The 8,050-nt window shown below is 45.3% G+C and overlaps 1 pseudogene; it reads right to left on the bottom strand.

Annotated features, from left to right (window-relative positions):
* Positions 1-2,491: 2,491 nt before the first annotated feature.
* Positions 2,492-2,609, bottom strand: LOC124723456 (annotated as a pseudogene).
* Between the last annotated feature and the right edge of the window lie 5,441 nt (positions 2,610-8,050).

Genomic DNA, 8,050 nt, shown 5'->3' with positions numbered 1-8,050 from the left:
CACTATCCTGCTGAAATGTAGGGTTTCGGAGGGATCGAATGGAGGGTAGAGCCAAGGGTCGTAACACATCTGAAATGTAACGTCCACTGTTCAAAGTGCCGTCAATGCGAACAAGAGGTGACCGAGACGTGTAACCAATGGCACCCCATACCATCACGCCAGTGGATACGCCAGTATGGCGATGACAAATACACGCTTCCAATGTGCGTTCACCGCGATGTCGCCAAACACGGATGCGACCATCATGATGCTGTAAACGGAACCTGGATTCATCCGAAAATATGACGTTTTGCCATTCGTGCACCCAGGTTCGTCGTTGAGTACACCATCACAGGCGATGTCTGTGATGCAGCGTCAAGGGTAACCGCAGCCATGGTCTCCGATCTGATAGTCCATGCTGCTGCAAACGTCGTCGAACTGTTCGTGCAGATGGTTGTTGTCTTGCAAACGCCCCCATGTGTTGACACAGGGATCGAGACGTGGCTGCACGATCCGTTACAGCCATGCGGATAAGATGTCCGTCATCTCGACTGCTAGTGATACGAGGCCGTTGGGATCCAGCACGGCGTTCCGTATACCCTCCTGAACCCACCGATTTCATATTCTGCTAACAGTCATTGGATCTCGACCAATGCGAGCAGCAATGTCGCGATACGATAAACCGCAATCGCGATAGGTTACAATCCGACCTTTATCAAAATTGTAAACGTGATGGTATGCATTTCTCCTCCTTAACACGAGGCATCACAGCATCGTTTCACCAGGCAACTCCGGTCAACTGCTGTTTGTGTATGAGAAATCGGTTGGAAACTTGCCTCATGTCAGCACGTTGTAGGTGTCGCCACCGGCGCCAACCTTGTGTGAACGCTCTGAAAAGCTAATGATTTGCATATCAGAGCATCTTCTTCCCGTTGGTTAAATTTCGCGGCTGTAGCACGTTATCTTCGCGGTGCAGCAATTTTAATTTCCAGTAGTGTAATTGATCTGGGGAAAAAACTGTTAGTAGGGCTAGTTTGTTACTTTTATGGCTTTAAGTTGGCATCACTGGGATTAGCCCTGATGATCTGCTGATGTATCAACATTGTTTTCTTTATATATATATATATATATATATATATATATACATTTCAAGATGACGATTCCGCTTGGAACGTCCACATTAGTTGAACAACGTTCTGTTAGTCGTTTTTTACTTGCTGAAAGCGAGAGACCATTGAATTTATATTGTAGAATGTCTTAAGTTTATGGCGAAGATTGTACGAATCGTGAAAATTTTTATAAGTGGGTAGAGCAGTTCAAAATTGGTCGTGACTCAGTGACTAACGAACACCGTTCTGGCCGACCAGTTGCAGTTTCAGCTCCCTCACTTGAAAGTCGAATTGATTATATTCGTGCCGACCGCCGTGTGACCGTGTAAATGATAGTTGATAAGGTTCAAGTTAGTACTGGTACAGTTCATAACTTTATCAGTAACAAGATGAAGTACGGCAAAACATGTGCAATATGAGTCCCAAAGGAGTTGACGCGGCTACACAAGGAAATAAGGTTGAGAGTGTGCATAGAGCTAAAGGAACGTTATGAAAGGGAGTGTTAGCACTTCCCTAACAAAATTTTAACTTGTGATGAAACTTGGGTTCACTATTACGAGCCAGAATCAAAAAGACAAAGCATGGAGTGGAAGCACACCAATTAACTTGTCAAGAAAAAATTCAAAATCCAAGCATCAGCAGGAAGAGTCACTTTGACGGTCTGAAGATCCAGTTTTTTGTGATTATCTCGAAGAGCAGCGTACAATGAACAGCCAATACTACTCGGATTTGCTTTTAAACAAGGTGAAGCCAGCCATGAGAGAGAGACGTCGTGGATCTCAGAGGAGATGTGTGATTCTCCAGCAAGACAACGCACGTCCTCATAATCCGTGAAACCGTCGACAAAGTGGGCTGGGAAGTACTGCCTCATCCCCGTCACAGTCATGATTTAGCATCAAGTGATTTCTATTTGTTTGGTGCACTGAAGGAGGCATTACGTGGGAAGAGGTTCTAGGACAACGAGGACGTGAAATCGTTTCCGGGAAATTGGTTCAAACAACAAGATAAAGAGTTCTTTGCAGCCGGAATAAAAAAGCTTGTAGCCCGTTGGAACAAGTGCACAAATGTTCAAGGGGATAATGTTGGAAAGTAGAAAAAGTATTGTTTTGTGAAAATAAACGCTTTTTTCTCCAGACTAATTTGTCTCTTTAATTATTGAATGACCCTCGTATTTTTTTGAACTATTGTGTAGTATTGAATAAGCACTCCATCTTCAGGCCACAAGTGGCCCATAGGGACCATCCGACCGCCGTGTCATCCACAATGAGGATGCGGATAGGAGGGGTGTGTGGCCAGCACACCGCTCTACCGGTTGTTACGATGGTTTTCTATGGCTGGAGACGCTACTGTTCGGTTGAGTAGCTCCCCAATTGGCATCACGAGGCTGAGTGCACCCCGGAAAACGGCAACAGCGCATGGCGGCCCGGATGGTCACCCATCCAAGTGCCGGCCACGCCCGACAGCGCTTAACTTCGGTGATCTCACGGGAACCGGTGTATCCACTGCGGCAAGGCCGTTGCCCGTAGTATTCAATGGTGAAAATTTTATTGCGTGAGCTCTATTTTCTTCTAGTGCAAGAAACTCGCCTGATGAAGCTGTCTTAAAAATAGACTTTACCATTGATACTAGCGAACCCAGCAATGGTTTGCAGCTGCTCAACTTATGTAGGGATTGGATATACACTCTACCAGGTGTACAAGTCTGAAACCGGAATTTCCCTATAGATGGTGCTAGCCGTCAGTGTATGGCCCGGGAGCCCGCGTCTGCACCGCCATCTCCTTCCTGTAACGGCTGACGACGAATGCCAACACACAGTAATTCAATTTCCATACATCGGTATATGTTTCAAACCCGTAAACATGTCGAGTTTTGTGCCTACGAACTACGATTTGCGGACGCCATTGGTTTTCTGTTATCATTTGAAGAAAACTGTTGCAGAATCGCATCGAATGCTTGTCGAAGCTTTCGGCGAACATGCTCTTGGGAAAACACAGTGTTTCGGGTGGTTCAAAAATTCGAAACTGGTGATTTTGACGTGAGAAACGACGAGCGCTGGAAATGACAGAAAAAGTTCGAAGACAATGAATTGCAGGCCTTGTAGGATGTTGTGGGGAAAGCAAACCAAAGACTGCGATTTATTGGTAAAGCACTTAGAAAATGCGACAGGTCTACTAAAGAGACTGCTTACACCATGCCTGTCCGCCCTCTTCTGAAGTATTGCTGTGTGATGCGGGATCTGTATCAGAAGTGACTGACAAAGGACATCGAATAAATTCAAAGAAGGGCAGCTTGTTGTGTATTGTCGTGAAGGAGGGGGAGAGTGCCGCGGACATGATGCGTGCTTTCGGGTTGGAAATAATTGAAACAAAGGCATTTTTCGTTGCGGCAGGACCTTTACACGAAATTTCAGTCGGTGGTATAGTGCCGATGCAAAGAGAGGCGGTATTATGCGGTATTATACATGTTCTCTGCGGTTGATTAGTAATATTTTGCTTTCATATCTTTTCGATCCTGAACTCGTTGTCTTATCTAGAGGTTCTCTTGATGTTTGGATAGTATCTAGACGTTATATGATTGATTAAAAACTTAACAGAAAGAACTTTAGGTAATATTTATTTTGTTTCACCTCCAGACAAAAATATATGGTAGCATAATAATTGCCGGCCTTTGTGTCCGAGTGGTTCTAGGCGCTTCAGTCCGGAACCGCGCGACCGCTAAGCTCGCAGGTTCGAATCCTGCCTCTGGCATGGATGTGTGTGAGGCCCTTAGGTTAGTTAGGTTTAAATAGTTCTAAGTTCTAGGGGACTGATGACCTCAGGCGTTAAGTCCCATAGTGCTCAGAGCCATTTGAACCATTTGAACCATAATAATTGGTTCCAAATTTAAAATGGTTGGATCAGTGTTGCCACCACAAAACTAAGTCAAAAGGATATACAGTGACACGTGTGGCATACATTTCTTGTCGAACTCCTCTCAACGCTGAGAATAGGTCACGTCTGTCCTTCTCTTAAGGGATTTAATTTGATTTAAATTTTATTTGTTGTTAATTTAAGCAGAAAAACAATATTCTTTATTGTTCAGCGCATGATGATAGATATCAGAGTCCTTCATCGAGTGCCACTTCTGTATGCACACAGATAACTTTTATAATATGTTCAATGACCTAGGTTAACATGCAGATATAAATGCTAAAGAAGTTAAAATAAAATTTACCATTCAGTTCACAAAAAATACTTGGACGGAATGTTAGTGTTCTGAATATCGATTGACGCCATTATATTTGGGCAGTATGAATTTCGAATCAGATTCTATAAAAAAAAAAGCATCTGGAAAAATGGAAAGCGCCAAGCCGTTCATCTCCTCTCTTTTCATTCATACACTCCTGGAAATGGAAAAAAGAACACATTGATACCGGTGTGTCAGACCCACCATACTTGCTCCGGACACTGCGAGAGGGCTGTACAAGCAATGATCACACGCACGGCACAGCGGACACACCAGGAACCGCGGTGTTGGCCGTCGAATGGCGCTAGCTGCGCAGCATTTGTGCACCGCCGCCGTCAGTGTCAGCCAGTTTGCCGTGGCATACGGAGCTCCATCGCAGTCTTTAACACTGGTAGCATGCCGCGACAGCGTGGACGTGAACCGTATGTGCAGTTGACGGACTTTGAGCGAGGGCGTATAGTGGGCATGCGGGAGGCCAGGTGGACGTACCGCCGAATTGCTCAACACGTGGGGCGTGAGGTCTCCACAGTACATCGATGTTGTCGCCAGTGGTCGGCGGAAGGTGCACGTGCCCGTCGACCTGGGACCGGACCGCAGCGACGCACGGATGCACGCCAAGACCGTAGGATCCTACGCAGTGCCGTAGGGGACCGCACCGCCACTTCCCAGCAAATTAGGGACACTGTTGCTCCTGGGGTATCGGCGAGGACCATTCGCAACCGTTTCCATGAAGCTGGGCTACGGTCCCGCACACCGTTAGGCCGTCTTCCGCTCACGCCCCAACATCGTGCAGCCCGCCTCCAGTGGTGTCGCGACAGGCGTGAATGGAGGGACGAATGGAGACGTGTCGTCTTCAGTGATGAGAGTCGCTTCTGCCTTGGTGCCAATGATGGTCGTATGCGTGTTTGGCGCCGTGCAGGAGAGCGCCACAATCAGGACTTCATACGACCGAGGCACACAGGGCCAACACCCGGCATCATGGTGTGGGGAGCGATCTCCTACACTGGCCGTACACCACTGGTGATCGTCGAGGGAACACTGAATAGTGCACGGTACATCCAAACCGTCATCGAACCCATAGTTCTACCATTCCTAGACCGGCAAAGGAACTTGCTGTTCCAACAGGACAATGCACGTCCGCATGTATCCCGTGCCACCCAACGTGCTCTAGAAGGTGTAAGTCAACTACCCTGGCCAGCAAGATCTCCGGATCTGTCCCCCATTGAGCATGTTTGGGACTGGATGAAGCGTCGTCTCACGCGGTCTGCACGTCCAGCACGAACGCTGGTCCAACTGAGGCGCCAGGTGGAAATGGCATGGCAAGCCGTTCCACAGGACTACATCCAGCATCTCTACAATCGTCTCCATGGGAGAATAGCAGCCTGCATTGCTGCGAAAGGTGGATATACACTGTACTAGTGCCGACATTGTGCATGCTCTGTTGCCTGTGTCTACGTGCCTGTGGTTCTGTCAGTGTGATCATGTGATGTATCTGACCCCAGGAATGTGTCAATAAAGTTTCCCCTTCCTGGGACAATGAATTCACGGTGTTCTTATTTCAATTTCCAGGAGTGTATTTGATAAAACGATTATACTGTACGTGACCTGAGCTAGACAAGGTTTGACAATAGAAAAGTTTACACGGATTAATGAGATTTGCAGCAGTTTTATGCGCTGATTTAAGTTCCTTTTTTACCGTTCCTTAATTTAACCTGTTGCTGTCCAATTCAACTGCTTTCTGGGTGTGAATTACAATCGAGAAGCGCTGAGGATACAGGACAGGAGAGTCGCAAGTGTGGCACGCCGAAATTAACCGTACGTGGTGCAAGAAAACGTGACCTTCGCAGAACTGCTAGCGGGAGATGGATAGGTAGAAGCTGCCCTCGTGTTGTCTTGGGGAAAGTCGCTTCGGCTATCATACTGGCGTCCACCCTAATATGCAGTTTATTGCACGTATCCACTTAGGACGACTGAGCTGAAAGCATTCGTTCCAGACGACAGAATTCTGCTAACAGGAAGAAGTCATCCGAGCAACGCTAATAAAAGTTCATTCGGCTGATAAACGCCTCTCATCTGACCTAAAAACACGGCAAACCAGCTTTGACTTGATTCAGGTTTAGAAGAAACCGAAGAGTTGGCAGATGGCCTCGAGCACTGCCTTTTAGCTTTGCCCATGGGTTTTGATGCGAGGCTAGCTGCTGCTTGGGGAGGCACCGCTTGATGAAATAGATGTGACGTCAAGAGGACGTAACACGCAATGCGATATTCATTTAGGGAAGTGGAAAGGGAATCTAAATTATTGGTTTTCAACGTTTCACCCTCCTGGAGAGATATTTTGTTAGTGGGAAACAACTGCGGCATTGGCGGACAGATATAACTTCAAGAGGATTGGTTGCCGAGATTCTTGGTGGGAATAAGGGTGCAGTCAGTTCTTTACTGACTAAAAAATTGGGATTTCGTTTCTGGACTTGGCGCTGAACGCATCGGTACCCCGCAAGTTCCACTCTCAAATCGAACTGCAGACTCCATTAGCAGAGTGGATCCAATGTTCGAGTCTTCTGCACACTCGGTTTTAATGACATACTTGATGCCAGCCAGACACGGTGTCATCGATCTGCCCATATTGCACTGTCGATAATGGTGAGCATAACTTGCAGCTTCGGCATGTTAGGATCATAAGGAACAAGAAATTCAGAGTCATGTTTAGATTCACTTTCCCACGTTCACCAGAGCATTCTCAGTTGCATGGGCTTCTTCATTTCTCCGGTCAGACAAACAATTACTGTAACTGGAGTGTACGCAGGTCGAGTTAAATTTCACGGACTCAGTTATATGATTATCAGCTAATTCTGACCCTCACCTACAAACTTCCCCCATCTGATAATTCACATACCTACTTCTTATAACTAACGTCTATGTCTGTAATCTTATGATTTCGTGACTTATTTAGATTCTTGTTCATTCTCATGCCTTCTCGTAGTAAACTAAAGAGATCACTTAAATCGTGTATTTCATTCGGGCAGACGATGCCTCCCTGATCATATTTAATATTTTTCAATGATGAAATTTACGCTCCCCACCTTGTTAGGGTTACGATCTTTCATAGCGTTAATCATTCTGTTTTGTACATTTATTCCAGCTTTTGGTCTTAAGCGTCTGTTTGCATCACGATTAGTCATGGTTCAGTTAACTTCACTCCCTCAAACACTCAGAGTTTTTCAAAGTGATCGACATATTTTATAGGTGTTTTCATAAACTCATAATAATTCAAAAAATGTCTAATGTAATAAACGAACTGTATGAGTCGAGGTATTTTGACTTCTTGCTTCGACAGAGAAAGCTCAAATCTTTTAAAAGACTATTTTCAAAAAGAGCAAAAAGCAGATGTAGCACGTCTTTCATAGAAACCTTGGTAGTATTAGCTCACGAAAACTATCCACCACAAAACCTAATACCTCACTGTGATTAATCATGGTTTAATAATTGTTCGCATGGTTAGGAGTAGATCCTACAAAAAAATTCTAAGGCAACCACAAATATAAATCAAATGATTGATTGAAAAGACGTGTTACAGTCAAAATTGCTTGTTATGTTGCAACAGAAGCAACTTTTTTAAGATGTGGGAATTTAAATTATAGAGAGAGCTTTTAATCGGAAGAAACTGATCAGATATCTACTGAGCACTCGATATCGTCTTTGACTGTTAAAGATCGTTGAATTCAACGTAATCAAAAACA

This window comes from Schistocerca piceifrons, chromosome X (assembly GCF_021461385.2).
Source record: "Schistocerca piceifrons isolate TAMUIC-IGC-003096 chromosome X, iqSchPice1.1, whole genome shotgun sequence".
Classification (NCBI taxonomy): Eukaryota; Metazoa; Arthropoda; class Insecta; order Orthoptera; family Acrididae; genus Schistocerca; species Schistocerca piceifrons.
The sequence above is the reverse complement of the archived record's forward strand: the minus strand, read 5'-3'. Positions and strand labels throughout refer to the sequence as shown.